This window comes from Eutrigla gurnardus, assembly GCF_963514095.1.
Source record: "Eutrigla gurnardus genome assembly, chromosome: 15".
NCBI classification, from domain to species: Eukaryota; Metazoa; Chordata; class Actinopteri; order Perciformes; family Triglidae; genus Eutrigla; species Eutrigla gurnardus.
The window spans coordinates 3,471,780-3,489,476 of record NC_139938.1 but is presented as its reverse complement, the minus strand read 5'-3'; the positions used below and the strand labels follow the sequence as shown (position 1 = coordinate 3,489,476).

The 17,697-nt window shown below is 43.0% G+C and overlaps 1 protein-coding gene across 1 annotated transcript in view; it reads right to left on the bottom strand.

Annotated features, from left to right (window-relative positions):
• The window catches only part of LOC311025298 (protein phosphatase methylesterase 1-like), a gene marked incomplete at its 5' end in the record, with an annotated part of 249,179 nt that overhangs the window by 214,222 nt on the left and 17,260 nt on the right, over positions 1 to 17,697 (bottom strand). The gene's annotated exons all lie outside the window — the stretch shown is intronic.

Genomic DNA, 17,697 nt, shown 5'->3' with positions numbered 1-17,697 from the left:
GCAACCTCAACCTCTACCTCACCACTGCTCTGTGATGGTCTTGAGTAAAAAAGAGGTCATTTTTGTTAGTTTGGCTAGTATATTTTATATTGCATAACACACTCACAAAAACACTGCAATCTAGTAAAACTAAAGTTTAAAAGTACAAAAGGATGGCCATATAAATATAATTAATCAATTCCATTCAAACTCAACTTTCCCTCAAGACCAATATCCAGGATCTATATCCTCCACATTTGGATGCACAACAATGTATGAACAATATGGCTTTTCAGAGGGATTTTTGGCATCAAAATAACTAATATTTGGGCCCACAATAATGAAACATTAGATGTGCTGATTTGTCATGTTTGCTCTGCACTAAGACATCTATAGTTACAATTGTTTAACACACACACACACACACACACACACACACACACACACACACACACAAAATGCTTTACACCTAGTGTAAAGCAGTTTTGTAGAGCATACCTCATGCATTCATCGCTATGAGCTTTTATGCATGAAAAAGGGAACTCCTCTCCACACCCGACACATTTCTGAGGTGGTCCAATTAGCTCATTACTGCAATCTGGACTGTCCTACAAACAAGATCATTTTAAAAATTCAACAAAAGCAATAACTATGTGACTGTCATTCACAGTCTGCACCAGTTGAAAAGTGAAAAACTTACAGGGTCCAGATTCAGGTTCCTTTGGAGTGGTCGTATGAAAAGAGTGGCATGACCAATCTGGGTTTGGGGATCTTTCAATTGTCTTACATGATAACCCTCATTGGGACAGGGGATGAGGATCAGGTGGCGACTGCGTGTTGTTCCAGAGATTTTGAGCAACTCAAATCCACCCCCTCGTCTGAGTTTTGGATAGGCTTTACACAGAAATTCTTTAAATTCGTTTGCATCTGTATGGCTACCTGAAAAGAGAAGATAATAATAAAATAACAGGTCTAATATAGAAATTACTTAATTTTTTGGGAAAACTTTTAGCATTTGGAGCGTTATTAATACAAGTTTTTGACAAGCATGTCATGGCTGGTCCTGTAGTCCTCCATCCTTCTCATCTGGCCCTGGAAGATGAGTCTAGGTCTTCCACATGGTTTCTTCTTGTTGGAAGTCTGGTGCAGTGTGTATAATCCTGAAGGTCTGAAATGATATTATAAACAATGGAATACTATTCTAGAAAGCTCCTATAATAAATACATCCCACTGATGTAAAGTTAACTTTTATGTCATTACTGGTACTGTAGTTTCAGGAGATTACAGAGATTAGTCTCTGTAGGAGATTACTCACTCAGTCCACTGGTCCTGTAGTCCTCCATCCTTCTCATCTGGTCCTGTAGTCCTCCATCCTTCTCATCTGGTCCTGTGGTCCTCCGTCCTTCTCATCTGGTCCTGTGGTCCTCTATCCTTCTCATCTGGTCCTGTAGTCCTCCATCCTTCTCATCTGGTCCTGTAGTCCTCCATCCTTCTCATCTGGTCCTGTGGTCCTCTATCCTTCTCATCTGGTCCTGTAGTCCTCCATCCTTCTCATTTGGTCCTGTAGTCCTCCATCCTTCTCATCTGGTCCTGTAGTCCTCCATCCTTCTCATCTGGTCCTGTGGTCCTCTATACTTCTCATCTGGTCCTGTAGTCCTCCATCCTTCTCATCACCAACTATGACTCAGAAGGTAAATCATTTAAAAAGAGACACGCTATATTGCCATGAAATCCGGTGTTCCAATCACTTCCATGGCCACAGGTGTATAAAAGCAAGCACCTCTGCATTCAGACTGTTTCTGTTTCCACTCAGGAGCTCAGTGAATTCCAGCGTGGTCCTGTGATAGGATGCCACCTGTGCAACAAGTCCAGTCGTGAAATTTCCTCGCTCCTAAATGTTCCACAGTCAACGGTCAGTGCGATAATAACAAAGTGGAAGTGATTGGGAACAACAGCAACTCAGCCAAGTGATAGGCCACGTAAAATGATGGAGCGGGGTCAGCGATGCTGAGGTGTATAGTGCGCAGACAGAGGTCACCAACTTTCTGCAGAGTCAATCGCTACAGACCTCCAAACTTCATGTGGCCTTCAGATGAGCTCAAGAACAGTGCATAGAGAGCTTCATGGAATGGGTTTCCATGGCGATCAGCTGAAGTCATCATCATCATCCTCTTCATTGCTGTCCTCGGAGATCCTCTGCCTCTTCACACTTACCTGTGCATCCTCTTCTCTGCTTCTCTTTGTGTTGCAGCCTGAGGTTGAGGGAGTGGAATCTTCTGGCCCCTGAGGAACCAAGGATGGATCTTCTTCAGGACGGCTCACACCAGAAGGGACGGAGACGGAAGGACAAAAGGGAAGGCGACCGGGAAACATCTCTTTACGAAATCCCTGCCAGACGCTGAGAAGAGTGAACTGCTGAAGTCTGAAGTCATCATCTTTGTCTTCATCCACTTCCTCCTCTTCATCCTCGTCAACGGAACTGTATCTGGCTCCTTCACTATTGGGCGTGGCACAAGACAGGGGTGCCCCCTGTCGCCCCTGATCTTTGCTCTCATCCTGGAACCTTTGGCTCAACAAATTAGAGAAGATCCCAACACATTGGGAATCCCAATAAGGAACACTACACACAAAATTGCGTTGTACGCCGACGATATACTTTTGTTTTTAACTAATCCGGAAACATCACTTAAAGCCTTGCTACACCTAATTGACGGCTTCAGCAGCTTTTCTGGCTACAAAATAAACTGGACTAAAAGCGAGCTCCTCCCATTATTTAAGCCAGGCTTATCCACAAGGACTCTCTGTTCGCCCTTTCAGGTCAAATCTAAGATCAAATATTTAGGAATCATAACAGACGGTACTCTTAAGAACCTGTATAAGCTCAACTACCTACCTCTACTACTAAAGATTGAAAAAGACTTGGCTAGATGGACAACCCTTCCTTTGAGCCTTATAGGCAGAGTAAACGTTATCAAAATGAACATATTCCCTAGACTTATGTACTTATTACAATCGATACCAATTGATCTTCCACGTTCCTTCTTCAACAAATACAATAAAATAGCCGGAAAGTTCATTTGGAGTAACAAGGCCCCAAGGATTAAAAGATCCACGCTATGTTTACCGGTAGAGAGAGGAGGACTAGGACTACCAGATATACAATTATACTTCTGGGCTGCCCAATTACGACCACTTTTTTACTGGTTCGGAGGCGATGAGACTCCCTCCTGGACACGAATAGAAAGCTATATCTTAAACATAGAAGACTTATCACACATACCATATTGTTTTAATATTAAAACTGTAAAAAAAACACACAAATAACCCAATCATTATTCACTCATTTAAAATCTGGGACAAAATTAGCCATTATTTAGGACAAGTAACTTCTTTATCTCCACTCACCCCTATAATGTCCAACCCTTCCTTAAAATGTGTACAGAAAGACCTGGGTTTAAAGGTGTGGGCCCAGAAGAATATAATTAAGATTGATGACCTATATGACGGTAACACACTAAAATCATTTCAGCATCTGAGAGACTCCCATCATATCCAAGCCACACATTTTTATAGATATCTCCAGCTACGTCATTTTATACGATCACAGCTGAGGGAAACCTTGGAAAAACCACAGCTCTCTCAATTGGAATCGCTGCTTACTCAAAGAATTAATAGAAAACATATTTCAAGAACTTACAATCTTTTAATGACTAATAATAAAACTAGCACTAATCTGGTCAAAGAAAAATGGGAGAAAGACCTTGGAGCCCAAATAGACGACGATCGTTGGTCCTCATTACTCGCTTATGCACAAAAAAGATTCATTAACACAAGATACAAAATCTGTCATTTTAAAACAATGCACAGAGTATATTACACTCCTGAAAAAGTTGAATACCGGTCCCCTTGGCAGGTGAGCCAAAAAGTTAGTTTACAGCCCTGGGCTTCACCAAAGGTTTTGGTTCTAACATTGGGAACAGATAAAAGACCAGTACCGGAGGACCTCAGGGTCCGCGAGGGCCGATACGGTAAAAGCAGGTCATACAAATAAGAAGGCCCGAGGCCGTTAAGACACTTAAAAACTAGTAAAAGAACCTTAAAATCGATCCTGAAGCGCACAGGGAGCCAATGCAGCGATTCTAAAACCGGTGTAATGTGAGCCCGCCTTCTGGTTTTCGTCAGCACGCGTGCAGCTGAGTTCTGGAGCAGCTGAAGGTGTGAAATGCTCTTTTTCGGGAGACCAGAGAGCAGGGCATTACAGTAATCTAACCGGCTAGAGATAAAAGCATGCATTAGCACCTCTGTGCTGGCCAGAGAGAGAAACGGGCGAACTCTGGCTATATTCTTAAGATGGTAAAAAACAATCTTTGTAGTATTTCTGATGTGTGGAATAAAATCAAGCTCAGAGTCGAAAAGAACGCCCAGGTTTTTTACGCACTGTGAATGTTTAAAAGCATTTCGTTTTGGTAAAAGTTTCTCTCTCTTGCCTTCAGGACCAATAATTAAAACCTCTGTTTTGTCCTGGTTGAGCTGCAGGAAGTTCTCTGCCATCCATGACTTTATATCTAAAATACAGTTTAAAAGGGAATCAAAAGGTCCCGTGTCATCAGGAGACACAGCAATGCAGAGCTGTGTATCATCAGCGTAGCTGTGAAAATTGATGCCATGCCTCCTGATGACGTCCCCAAGGGGGAGCATATATAAATTAAAAAGTATTGGACTTAAAATTGACCCTTGGGGCACCCCACACTTAAGTTCATGCATTCCTGAGGAACATGTATCCATACTTACAAGAAAGTGACGACCTGTGAGGTAGGAATAAAACAAGTTAAGAACAGTACCAGAGAGGCCCACCAGGTGTCTAAGTCTATTTAACAAAATGTGGTGATCTACTGTATCAAAAGCAGCGCTTAGATCCAGTAGCACCAGGACTGACAGTTTCTGAGAGTCACTGTTACACCTGAGGTCATTAACAATCTTCACGAGGGCTGTCTCGGTACTGTGGTTCATCCTAAAACCAGATTGACACTGTTCTAAAATGTTGTTGTTGTTGTTTAAAAAATAATTTAATTGGATAAAAACCAGCTTTTCTAAAACTTTACTTAAAAAGGGTAAGTTGGATACAGGTCGGTAGTTGGCGAAGATGTCAGGATCCAAATTGCTCTTCTTCAGAAGGGGCTTCACCACTGCCGTTTTAAAGGCAGTGGGGAAGATACCCGTCTGGAGTGAGTAATTCACAAGATTTAAAAGTTCAAACTCAAAGAACGCATACAATTATTTTAAGAGTGATGTGGGGATTGGGTCTAAAAGGCAGGTTGTTGGGTTTACTCGGGAGAAAACTCTACAAAGGGTTTCTGCATCAACCAGGACAAAATGCTCCATTGTCTCCTCAGATAAAAGTGATGGTTCGGGTCTGTTAAAAAGCAACAATGTTATGTTCTAAAAGAGTGGACCTAATGCCAATGATTTTACCTCTGAAGTGGTCTGCAAATTCCTCACATAGATTGTTTGTTGGGACTATGGAGGATTTCTTAAAATCACTATTAATTAAACGAGCGATTGTGGAGAAGAGGAATTTATGGTCGTTCTTTTTATCTGAGATGAGTTGTGAAAAATGGAGAGTTCTTGCCTGTTTTACTGCTTTATTGTAGGTTTTGAGTTTGTCCCGGAATATTTCGTGATGAACTGTTAGTTTTGACTGCCTCCATTTTCTTTCAGCGCTCCTGCAATTTCTTTTCAGTTGTTTTATTTCAGTCTTTATCCAAGGTGGTGTAGGTTTGGTTGACATTGTTTTTGTGGAAAGTGGAGCCACTGAATCTAGGGCTGACCTGAGTTTACTGTTAAAATTGTCAACAATAAAATCGCAGGATGCAGGTAAAATGTCAGCAGTGCTATTCTGTAAAATTTCAATAAAATTTGCAGCCACCTCAGGAGTAAGGTAGCGCTTCCTCACTGTTCTCACTGGGGCCCCCTGTTGGATAAAACTGGAGAGATCAAAAAACACACAGTAATGGTCAGACACAGCCAGGCCGACAACAGAGGACACACCTGTGGTCAGGCCATGTGTTACAGGGTGTGTCCTTTGGTGTGAGTGGGCTGTGTGATGTGCTGCTTAAAATCGAGGTCGTTTAAAAGATTTAAAAATTCAGTCGCAGTGGGATCTGAATTGTTATCTATATGTATGTATGTGTGTATATGTGTGCATGTTAAAATCACCAGTTATTAAAACCCTGTTGTAAGTTGAGTGTAAAATTGATAAAAGTTTGGAAAACTCATTAATAAAAGAGGGGTGGTGCTTGGGTGGTCTATAAATAGTCACACATAAAATCGGAGGACTGCTAAAAACAAAGGCATGGTGCTCAAATGATGTATAATTGGTAAAAGAAGTGACCTTTGTTATAATAGAGCTTAAAATTATTGTTGCAGTCCCACCAACTCTCCTTCCATTCCTGTTGGAAAATAAAAAACTAAAATTTGGTGGGGAAGCCTCAGTGAGAACAGCTGGTGCATCAGTGCTCAGCCACGTTTCAGTTAAAAATAAACAGTCAAGTTTGTTCTCTAAAATCAGGTCATTGATGATAAAAGACTTGTTCGACAGGGAGCGAACGTTAAAAAGAGCCATGTGGAGGGTTGCATGTGGGCTGGTTGAATGTGAGACCTTGTTGATGTTGATATGTTTAAGGTTATGACGGGAAGGACAGGGAGGTGTAATGGGACGGTGGATGTGTAGTGGTCTGTTGTTTGTAATGACTGGGATGTGTGTAGGATGTGATGTGGTGATGGGGATGGAGGTGGAGATGGTGGTGGACTTGTGGCGTCAATCTGTGGGACAGGGGAGATGTGTGGTAATGCGGGAGGCTAGTGCAGTGAGACCTTTGATGTTGAGGTGGAGGTTGTCATGCCAGAATAGATCAGTCCTTGTCCAGAATGTGTCAAAGTGATTGATAAAACCAAGCCCACATGCAGAGCAAAAGTCCGATAACCACTGATTGATGCTAAATAACTTGCTAAAAGACTCAGAGCCATGTTTGGGGGATGGAATCAATCCTGAAAAAATACAGGTCCTCCCCAGGCTATCAATGAGGTCTGCAAGCTGCTCGTAATCAGCGCGGGTCGAGTCTTGGGTTAAAACAAAGAAATTGGTGGATTATCTTCACAAAACAGGATTGTACAAAAGGATTTGATGTAGTTCTTAATAAAAAAACTGTAGGGGCAGCAATACGCCAAAGCTGCGTCTAGTCTGCCTAACTAAAGAAGAAGAAGAATCAGTGCGGAGCTTCGTTGATTGTCTGCACTTGAGGTTGTTCGCGCCACAGTGCACGATGATCATGCGGGCAGACGGGTGACGGTCCGAAATAGCAGGGATGTGTTTGTGTAAGTCCAGGATTTTTGCACCAGAAAATGAATAAGTAATGCCATTTGGGATTGCAACAGACCTTATCATGGAGTCCCCAACCAGGATGTATTGTGGAGGTGGAGAGCGAAGCACGGTGTTAGCATTAATGGTGCTAGCACCAACGATGCTAGTAGCCGGAGCAGTGGAGGGCATTCCCAGCCGGGTGTTGTGCTGTCCCGCGGAAAAACGGTCAGCCGACCGTTCAGTACCAGCGCCGGGTGGAGATGTGACGGCACCAGGAGAGCCCCCTCTCCCAGAGAGGCTCACAGCGGCAGTCGAGACGGTCACCGAAGCAGCCGTCGCTGGAGTAGCCCAAGAGATGATGTCCACCGGGACAGGCGGCACACCAGCCGAGAGCTCGGCGCTCAGGGGGCATGCATCAGCCCCGGCCCTGAGGACGCCATCGGGGTGAACGGTGACATTGGACGACAACACGGATAAGCGGTTTGTGAGGTTGAGAGGTGGAGGAGAGACAGTCCGGGTTATTTGCCTCCTACCTCGAGACACCACCTCCGTCCAAAGAGGCCGTGAGCTGGGAGTAGAGGTGGAGGATGGTCGGTGGTTCACTTCCTTTTTCCATCAGTGTACATTTCACTCGAAGAAGTTAGAATATGTAGATTTAAAAATAAACTTTAATCACGACCAGGGCATCCAGATGTGACCGTGTACTTCTGCGTTGTGTTGGTTTGAATGATGCTGTGACACCGGGACCTTTTTTGGAGACGATCTCCGTTTATTTCTGACAGAAAGAATAACAAGCAGAACCTCCATGTAACTCGTACTGTCCATTCGAGCTCCTTTACAAATAAAATAAATATATCGACAAACCCGGAAGTTAGTTCGGTTTGTCATGAGTCATGACTTTAAGCGAGCGGTTTTCAACTGTTAAAACTACTACTTTTAAATGCTACTCTGTTGACATGTACACCTTATTAGACAGGAACAGACATACACCTGGAAACCTGGAAAGGAGGGAAGTTGTGTTTGGGGGCACATTGGTTAGCATGTTTGATCTTAGAGCCCCTCCAGAGGCTCTGATATCACACAGGCTTTAAGCCCCCACGCCACGTCAAGGCAGTGCCCATGTGGAGGAAAAATAATTGAACACAAACTGGGAACAAAAGTGTAAACAATAAACTTTTTTTTTTTTGGTGTGCAACAAGCACGTTTTTGTTGTTTTTTTCAACAATCAATGTTTTTTTGTGCAACAAAAGAACAGCACTCTTCAACAAGAAACAAGAAACTAACTACTTGGTTACCCTCGCCCTCCTGGGATATTTTTTCGGTGAGAGGCCAAGCGTTCGTTTTACCCTCCTGGCCATGGTCTGGCTGGCAGAAGGCCTCTTTTTTCGTGGTGTCATCTTCAGAAAAAAGAACAGGTACACATGAGCTTACTGAATTTGGACTGTGGTGTGATAGCAATTGCAAGGTTTTAACTTACTCTTTTCTCCTCCACCCCAGCCTCCATCCCGGGGGCGGCGGCAGCAGCAGCAGCAGCAGCAGCAGCAGCAGCAGAGGAGGTAGAGGCTTCTGCAGAAGCAGACGAGAGAGCTGTTTCTCCGCTTTTGATGGAGAGACAGACGAACAGCTCTCTCATCTGCTTCGCCCTTGTCAGAGTGTTGTTGAGTTCATAGAACTTCTCCTGCGTTGCCACATTGTGGCACATGAACGTTGCCACTTTTCGCCGAACCTCCGCGTCGTTGGACTCAAAGCTCTGCAAAAAACGAAAATGAGGCATTGTTGAACAAGTGCACCAAATTGACCAATTCCTCAGGACTTGTTTTTGATACCCACATAGGTGGCCACGGCCGACCGGAGGTCCATGAACGACGGCGCTCCGGCCAGGCCCATCTCGGTCCAGGCGGACCTGAAGAATTTAATCAGGTCCTTCGCCTCGCCGCGCCGGAGGGACAAGAAAAAGAAGGAGTTTGTGGGCACAGCCCTCTTCCGGAGCCGGAGCCACTCGGAGCACCAGGCGTACTCCTCCGACTCCAGATAGAGCTGTGCCAGGCCGAATTTCTGTACCGTCTTGTGCTCCAAGACCTGCAGAAGACAACGTATGACCGATTGGTAAGTGTGGAACAGAAACACAAACTGACTAACTAAATGTCGGGAAGAGATTAAAACAATACTTGCATTGATCAGGTAGCCCCGGGTGTCGTCACCCATGGCGTCCTTAACATCTTTGACCCGCATCTTAGCGAGTACACCGCTCCTGTGGCCATAAATGGCTGACAGGTATGCTGCCAGGAACCCAAAGAACCTATACCGGGTCTTTGGGTCCCTGGGAGCGGCGTTCTTTATGTCCTCTGTAATGAGAGTCAAAGAGAGAAGACAAAAGTTACACTTGAAGCTTTTAGACACTGAAAAAAAGGTGTGTGTGTGAGAGAGAGAGAGAGAGAGAGAGAGGGAGAGAGAGAGAGAGAGAGAGAGAGAGAGGGAGAGGGAGAGGGAGGGAGGGAGGCAGTACAGACTCACCCAGGAGCTCAGGTATTTTGGCCCTGGCCAGGATCCTGCACCGGCCCAGGTCCTCCTGGCACACCAGCCTCTCCTGTTTCCCGTTTGACGAGAGACTGGTGCCCCTGTATGGTCCTGCCAAGGTCTCTGTATAATTTTCTGAGCTCCCTGGCAAGGACCTTGAGCTGGCCCTGCGACAGCCTTGAGTGTTGGGGGGGGGGGGGGTGTCATAGAAAAACTCCATGAAGGAGATGGCCTGGCCCACATAGAGGGACACCGTTGTGGGGGCCAGGCCAACGCTCCTCAGGAAGGTAGGGTAGCTGAGGAAAGACCAGTCTGGACTTTGTCTCAGTTATATGTTTTGAGTACTTCCATCACCACCATCATCATCATATAACCTTTATTTAACTAGGCAAAAGACTTGCTGAGAAAGAACGTTCTTAACATCTGTAAATTCACTACTTACAACTTCAGCAGGGGGATGTTGTATAAAAAGGCCCAGTCCCAGACCGCCAGGGAGGACCAGCCCAGGGCCAGGAATTTTACAAACACCTTGGCCCTGCTGACCTTGGACACCGCATTCTCCTGCATTTTTAAACTTCCTTCAGGGCAGAATGTAAATGTGGAATACTCCTCCATGTATGCGTCTGTAAAGATGCAACACGTGATGATGAAAGCTGCATGAACACACTTCACACACCTGCACAAATACACAATGTGTTCATTCTTACCCATGGAGGTTCCAAAAATTAATTCCCCGGGTCAGGGAGCCCCTGCTCTTTCCCGTGAAATACGGGGACATGGCCCTGAAAAGTTTTTTTTGTTTGTCGGACCATCCGGCCCGCTCGTTGTCCTGGGAAATCAAAACAACAATCAATAACGCCTCTACCACATGATCACATGTGCTCATTGGTTATACGCTTGTTAAAGATTTGTAAAATTATCGATGAACTAATCCATCTCACTCACCTCATCGTCGCTCGCCTCCGTCTCCGAAGACGCCCGTGGCGTCTTCTCTTTTTTCTTCTGCCGGTAGAGAGAAAATCAATAATAAGACACGATTAACTCTAAATGTAAAGTGTATGTTATGATTCAGCACTAAAAATAAAACTGAATTGAATTGAACTGAATTGAATTGGGTTCCATACTTTGGGCAAAATGATTATGACACTGAATTAAACATCTATCATCTTCCCACCTGAGGGGCGGAGGAAGGAGGGTCTTTGTCCCCCGCCTTTCTCTTCCGCAGGGACTGCTGGGGCTGCGGGGACTGTGGGGGCGGCTGCTGCTGCTCCTGCTGCTCCTGCTGTTGCTGCTCCTGCTGCTGCTGCTCCTCCTGCTGCTGCTGCTGCTGCTCCTCCTGCTGCTGCTGCTCCTCCTCCTCATCCCCCTCCGCCTCCTCCTCCTCCTGCTGCTCCTCCTCCTCCTCCTCCTGCTGCTCCTCCTCCTCCTTCTGCTTCTTCTCCTCCTCCTCCTGCTGCTCCTCCTCTTCCTCCTCCTCCTCCTGCTGCTCCTCCTCTTCCTCCTCCTCCTCCTGCTCCTCCTCCTGCTTCTCCTCCTCCTGCTGCTCCTCCTGCTTCTCCTGGGAGAAATAAATTGAGTAGTTGTTCGGGAGGTTACATTTGAACACAACATTCCAGCTCTAATTCCTTATCCGTTAGTTAATAACCTTTTGTTCACCGTGATTCACGACTGCTGGTTTACCACGTGGCTAAGAGCACTTTCTTTTCATGTAAATTCACATTTTTCTTCACTGTTCCTTTGTTATTTAGTAGTATCGCTTCTTTGAATGTTGGGTGGTTTGTCTGTTTTAATTAATTTTCCCCAACCTGCTTTATTTTTCTTTTTAAATACGTTATATTCTATTTTTTTTTATTTCTTGTTACTCACGACTGTTAGTAACTTGCCCTTTATCCCTTCTCTAACTAGTTGGTTTGTCTCTCTGTTTTAATAAGTTTCCCCCACCTGCCCTTTTGTTATTTACTCTTTTGCTCTTTACTGTAGTTAAATTGGTTCTTTTAGTATTCTGGCTTCCCTTTAGCCTGTTGGTTTGTTTATTTTTTTAAATCACTCTACCTACTTTCTATTATTTTAGTATTTTTTGATTTTTCGATTTCTTGTTTCTCATAACTAATACCGTACCTTTTCCTTCTAGTATTATCATTTCTTTTGAGCCGGTTGTTTCTGTATCAATTAATTTGCCCCGTTTTATTTTTTATGTAAAAATATTGTTCTCAATTTTTAGTACTGTTATTATTTTCTCGTTAATCATTTTATAATATTTTTTGTTTCAATTGTATTTCATTTTTATCTTTATTATTATTTTTTATTTTCGCCTGGTTTTTGCCTGGAATGCTCTATACAAATCTGGCACCCTATTGAACGGAGTTAAACTGAGAGAGCGTTCACAGACACCAGGATGAATGCATTCACAGTAGCGTTCATCAGGCAGAAATACAGTACGTTCAGATCACGTTCTTCCCAAAATATGAACGAGTTCAAGAACTATCGTTCAATGAACAGGTTCAGGCACAACACTGTTTAGTATCGCTTCTCTAACTAGTTGGTTGTCTGTCTGTTTTAATGCATTTTCTGCAACCTACCTGTTGCTATTTTAGTCTTTTTGAAAACACATTATTTTTCTATTTTATTACTTCAGGTTTCACATACTATTAGTAATTTGTCCTTTAAGTATTATTGTTTATCTTAACTAGTTTGTTTTTTGTCTATATTAATTCATTTTTACCTTTTGTTAATATTAGTTTTTTTTTTAAATGTATTATTTTCATTTTAAATTTCTCGTTAATAATTATGTTGGTTTTGATTTCATTTCATATTTTTTTACATGTACATTTTTATTTTATTTTTTCTCTCTTCTAAAAAAGAAAAAAGAAAAAAAGAGGGATAAATTAACTGAATTATATGACTTGCCATCAATCCTAAAGACTTGTCCTCCATTGAATTGTCCTCTGAGGTTGTAAACACAGTAGGCGTCTCCGGCATCACTAAACAAAACCCAGTAAGTACTCCAATGACAGTGGAATTAGGCCCCCTATCTAGAGAACAAGCCTTTCTAATGGCTACTGATACCCCTCTGAACTTACTGGGTCGTGATTTATTATGTCAATTTGGCTGCACCATTAATGCCCCCCTTATGGGGTATATCTTGATGTACCTGATGCTAATGTTAATACTGTGTTTTCTATGCTACAACAGGTTTCCCGATCAGTGACCTATGCTTGGCAGTTGCCCTCTCCTCAACTTTCTTTAAAACTTCAAACAATCTATGACCATATAACCCAACAACCCACTTCTCCTTTCCTTTCTTGGCTGATTTCTGAAATATCTGACTCTTTGCTCTGGTTTCCCTCACTCCATTGTCTAGCTCATCACGATGCAGTTCCAAATTCTGAGTATACTCAAAAAGCTGAGCAAGATGAAAGAGCAACCTCCCTCTTGCATGTTAATGATATATATTTTGGTCATGGAGGGATTGCACTCAATGTAAAACTATCTCTCACTCAACAACCTGCTTTGTGTTCCTCCCACCCTAATGATGTGGGACTGATTCTTTCTGCTTCTAGTGTAAAAATGAATGTCAACCCAGATAAACCACTCCCAAAGAAACGCCAGTATCCCCTTAAACTTGACGCAGAACTTGGAATTGCACCTGTGATAGAGTCCCTGTTAGAACAAGGCATAATAATAGCTACCTCCAGCCTCTGTAACACTCCCATTTTGCCCATACCAAAAAAACAAATAAGACAAGTTATAAGACCTCAGTGCAGTTAATGACTGTGTTAACCCTATTTTCCCTGTAGTTCCAGATCCAACCACTATCCTCTCCTCCTGTTCTGTTCATCCCAGATCCCAGTTTTTTTTTTATTTCAGTCACGCTGTAGAAACTACCTCCTCCATGGTACTGAGATCTCCACTAAACACTATTTGCCCCCCACTCTGTCTCCCATGTTGTCTTCCGCTCTGCAACATTTTTCCTCCTCTAGACAGACTTGTTATGAGTTCACCCTTCTTTCCAAACCTAACCTTACTATTGAGTGCTGATCACCTCTTAACTCTGTTTCCCTCCTTCCTTTCCCTAATTGATGGCAAGCCATATAGTTGTGAAAGTTGATCTTAGTTGACCATTATGCTCACCCCGTCCCGATCCACTAGACAAACCACTTGCAAAACCTGAGTTAATTTTGTTTGTAGACTAGAACCCTATGAAATCCGTTTTAATTTTTCAAGATTCCACTTATTTTTCCAGAATTTCGTACTTTCCGTTATAATTTTTCTAAATCCCGGTTTTGTTTAAATTTTTCTAGATTCTGATTTCCATTTAAATTTTTCTTAATTCCATGTTTTCCCATTAAATTTTTCCCAAATTCCGTACTTTCCGTTTTAATTTTTCTAAATCCCGGTTTCTGTTTAATTTTTCTAAATTTCGGTGTTTTCTGTTTTCCATTTTTCGGACTTCTGTGTTTTCCGTTTAAATGTTTCTAAATTTTGTTTTCCGTTCTCATTTTTCAAAATTCTGTTTTCCGTTTTTATTTTTGAAATTCTGTTTTCCGTTTTCATTTATAGAAATTCTGTATTTTACAATTTTATAGCATTTTTTTTCATCAAATAGTGTCTAATCGTGTAGGTGATAAATCAAAATAAAGACATTTCTAGCAGCCCCCTGCCCCCGACTTTCGCCGTGTCTAAAATCAGCGTATCTGTCGATCCACTCGCCACTATTTATGTTTCACTTTTCAGACATGCTGGATGAGGCGGTGTTCCCGTTGATTACACTAAAACACAATAGAGACTCTCCGCAACGTTTTGCTTAGGTATGGTAACAAACTCTTATAATGTTCGAGAAAACATTGATTTTCAGCTTTTGACAAATTCCACGTTTTACAGGTATACTTGTCAGATTTTGCGATTCAGTCAATGCGCATAGTGGGAAACAGAGAGCCCTACATTTGACTCAGGTTATGCAATTAGTCCCCTTTTTGAGACCCCAGAATTTACGTTACAAGCTGCCCCCGACACCTCTGAGCGCTCTGCCTTGGTTGTGTTGTTTTATGAATTGTGGAGCTGCTGCGACGGCCGCGCATTAGCCACACATTTCCTGCTTCCTCAACTTGTTTGTGTGACACATGGTGTGACTCACAGGAGCAAATGGGGAATGGTTGCTGCAATAAGCAGATTTACGTTGCTCCTGTTACGTCCCTAAATTCAAACAATTTCGTCGACACAAACCAAGAAGCGCATTCCCCACCGTGAGGACTCTTTTGTAAATATGCAGATTGACTTTGTACAAAGTCATATGTTCACATGTTATTGTTTTTTTTTTTAATCATATGTTTTCAACATAGACTGAAGACACCACAACAGTGACTACCCTGCTCCTCAGAGACATTGTCTGCCTGTTTGGGATCCTGCGCTGCATTAACAGCGACAAAAGGCACCCATTTCAACTCCTCTATCACACGAGAACTCTGCAAGGAACTGTGTTCTTCTGTCTAAGCTCTGCACTAACAGGTGATTGCAGCCCACACGCCTCCCACTGACGGGGGCTGTCACAACCTTCAGCCTGGTGATTTCAACCCTGAAGCAGTTCAAGGGAAGGAACGCTCTCCAGCCCAGGTGGACCGGTCCATCTCAAATACTGCTGACCAACAACACTGTCATGAAGTGTGTGACACCCCACATGGATCCACTCTTCACACCAGTGAAGATCAACAGCCCAGCAGGATGCCAACATGGACCAGTGAAGATCAACAGCCCAGCAGGAGGACAACCTGGAACGGTGTTGTTCTGACCAGATGCTGATGGACGACACCAACATGGCTGCTGCTTGTGACCGGATTATCACTTCTGTGGCTCCTTTGCAGTACCAGTATTAAGCAATGGGGACAGAAAGTTGCTTTGGAAAATCCCCCTCTTAATACTGAAACCACGGAGCTACCAAAAAAAAAGCATATTAGCAATATCTCATCCCTCCTTAAATGCTCCATCCTTCAACAGAGACGAGAAACTCTTTCTCACACATGACCAAATTATTTCTACAAACACTTTTATCAACCTGACTAGAATGGTAGCTTATCACAGCTCAAATTCTACCAATTGTTACGTATGTGGATTCATCCCACATAGCACAAATGAAGGCCTCCCCCTGATGGCTCTGCTCATTTCTGACTGCGACACGTGCCATTTACTTCACCTAAATACACACACATCTTACACCCATGAACTGTGCCCAGTTACACCTGAACTGAGACCTTTACCTTGCAAAACATCCACAAGCAAGTGTCAGGCATGCACTGATGTCCCTGCTGCCATCCCTCTTAGAGTAGTCCCACGACCATTAAAGTGGTGCATTAAAGGTAACGGAGTTGGTCATGACATGGGACATTCGAACTGTGACTCGCTGTTTTATCCAATACCAAGAAGTTCTCCCAGAATATGGACTTCGGACTACAGCCCTCCACCTACAGCTTGTTCTACACTTGACATTAACTTTTCTAGGTTAGACACAGAGGATTCTTTTTGCTGCGTCCTAGCTGGAAAAGGGATGTACTGGATATGTGGACAAAAAGCATATGAATATCTTCCTAAGGGTTGGAGCGGAGTGTGTGGCCTGGGCTACGTAGTCCCAGCAATGCGAGTTGTAGATAAATTGCCTACAATTCCCTCAGGATTAAGGTCAACAAGATCTAAACGAGATGTGTTAATCACCCACTCACACACATATTGGAGCCTTCTATTCGGCATGCTTATTCCCAGTTATGGTGTATTGTCTTCCCTGAATCAGATAAGAGATATTTCCAAACGTATAGAGGATTTAGCTAATACCACTTCCCTAGGTTTGTCTCTCTTATCAAAACAGCTGGCTGCAACCCGTCTAGTTGCCTTACAGAATAGAGCAGCTTTAGACTATCTTTTAGCATCCCAGGGTGGTACTTGTGCAGTGATTGGTGTTGAATGTTGTACTTATGTGCCAGATTATAATGCTAGCCTTTCTAATGTCATTACACACGTTAAACACATTGCTGATGAAGTGCACACCAGCGATATTAGTAGCCCTTTTGAATGGTTGGAAACACTAATTTGTCGTTGGGGTACATATATAGTTCAATATGTTTTTGTTGGTGTAATCTGTTTTATATTTTTGTTGTTATTTTTTCTTGCATCAGAGCAATGTGCAAAATGATTACAGCTAAGGTGACTACTAAAATGTTGATTCAACGAACTACTCACGACGTACCCAAAGAATTAATTTTTTTTTCTACGAATTGTGTAGAATTGATGTATTCCCTCTTCCTGAACTGTCTCCGTAACATTTGTCTCACATACATTGATCAGGGCCCGATGGATGACCCCTGTAGTGACATCGTCTAGCTGTCCCGAGAACAGTCACACCTTGTAGACATCCACAGATGTCTCTTCCTCTGCAGAGAGACATGTGTTGATTCAATGCAAATCATGACGCCTTCCCTTTTGTTCTCCCGAATGTTCTGTATAAATCCACCTCGGCCAGGCCATTCGGGAGACTGGATCTTCATGGATACACTGTGAATTTCTTTTCTCCACTGTCAGTGATTAAACCTCATTTGAACCAGACACAGAATTGGACCTGAAGAGTTTTTCTTCCACAGTAGCATAAATAAAAATGTGTTGGCATTTGCGCTAACCTTAGCTTGATAGTTAACATCATACGACCTCAGTGGCATTCGCAACTCATTTGTAACTTAAACGTCAAAATTAACTAACTTAGTTAAACATGATTTGCAGACAATCACCGTAATAATTCAAGCACAAAACACAACATAATCACATAAACTGAGTACACAAATATGACGGACTTACCAATGCT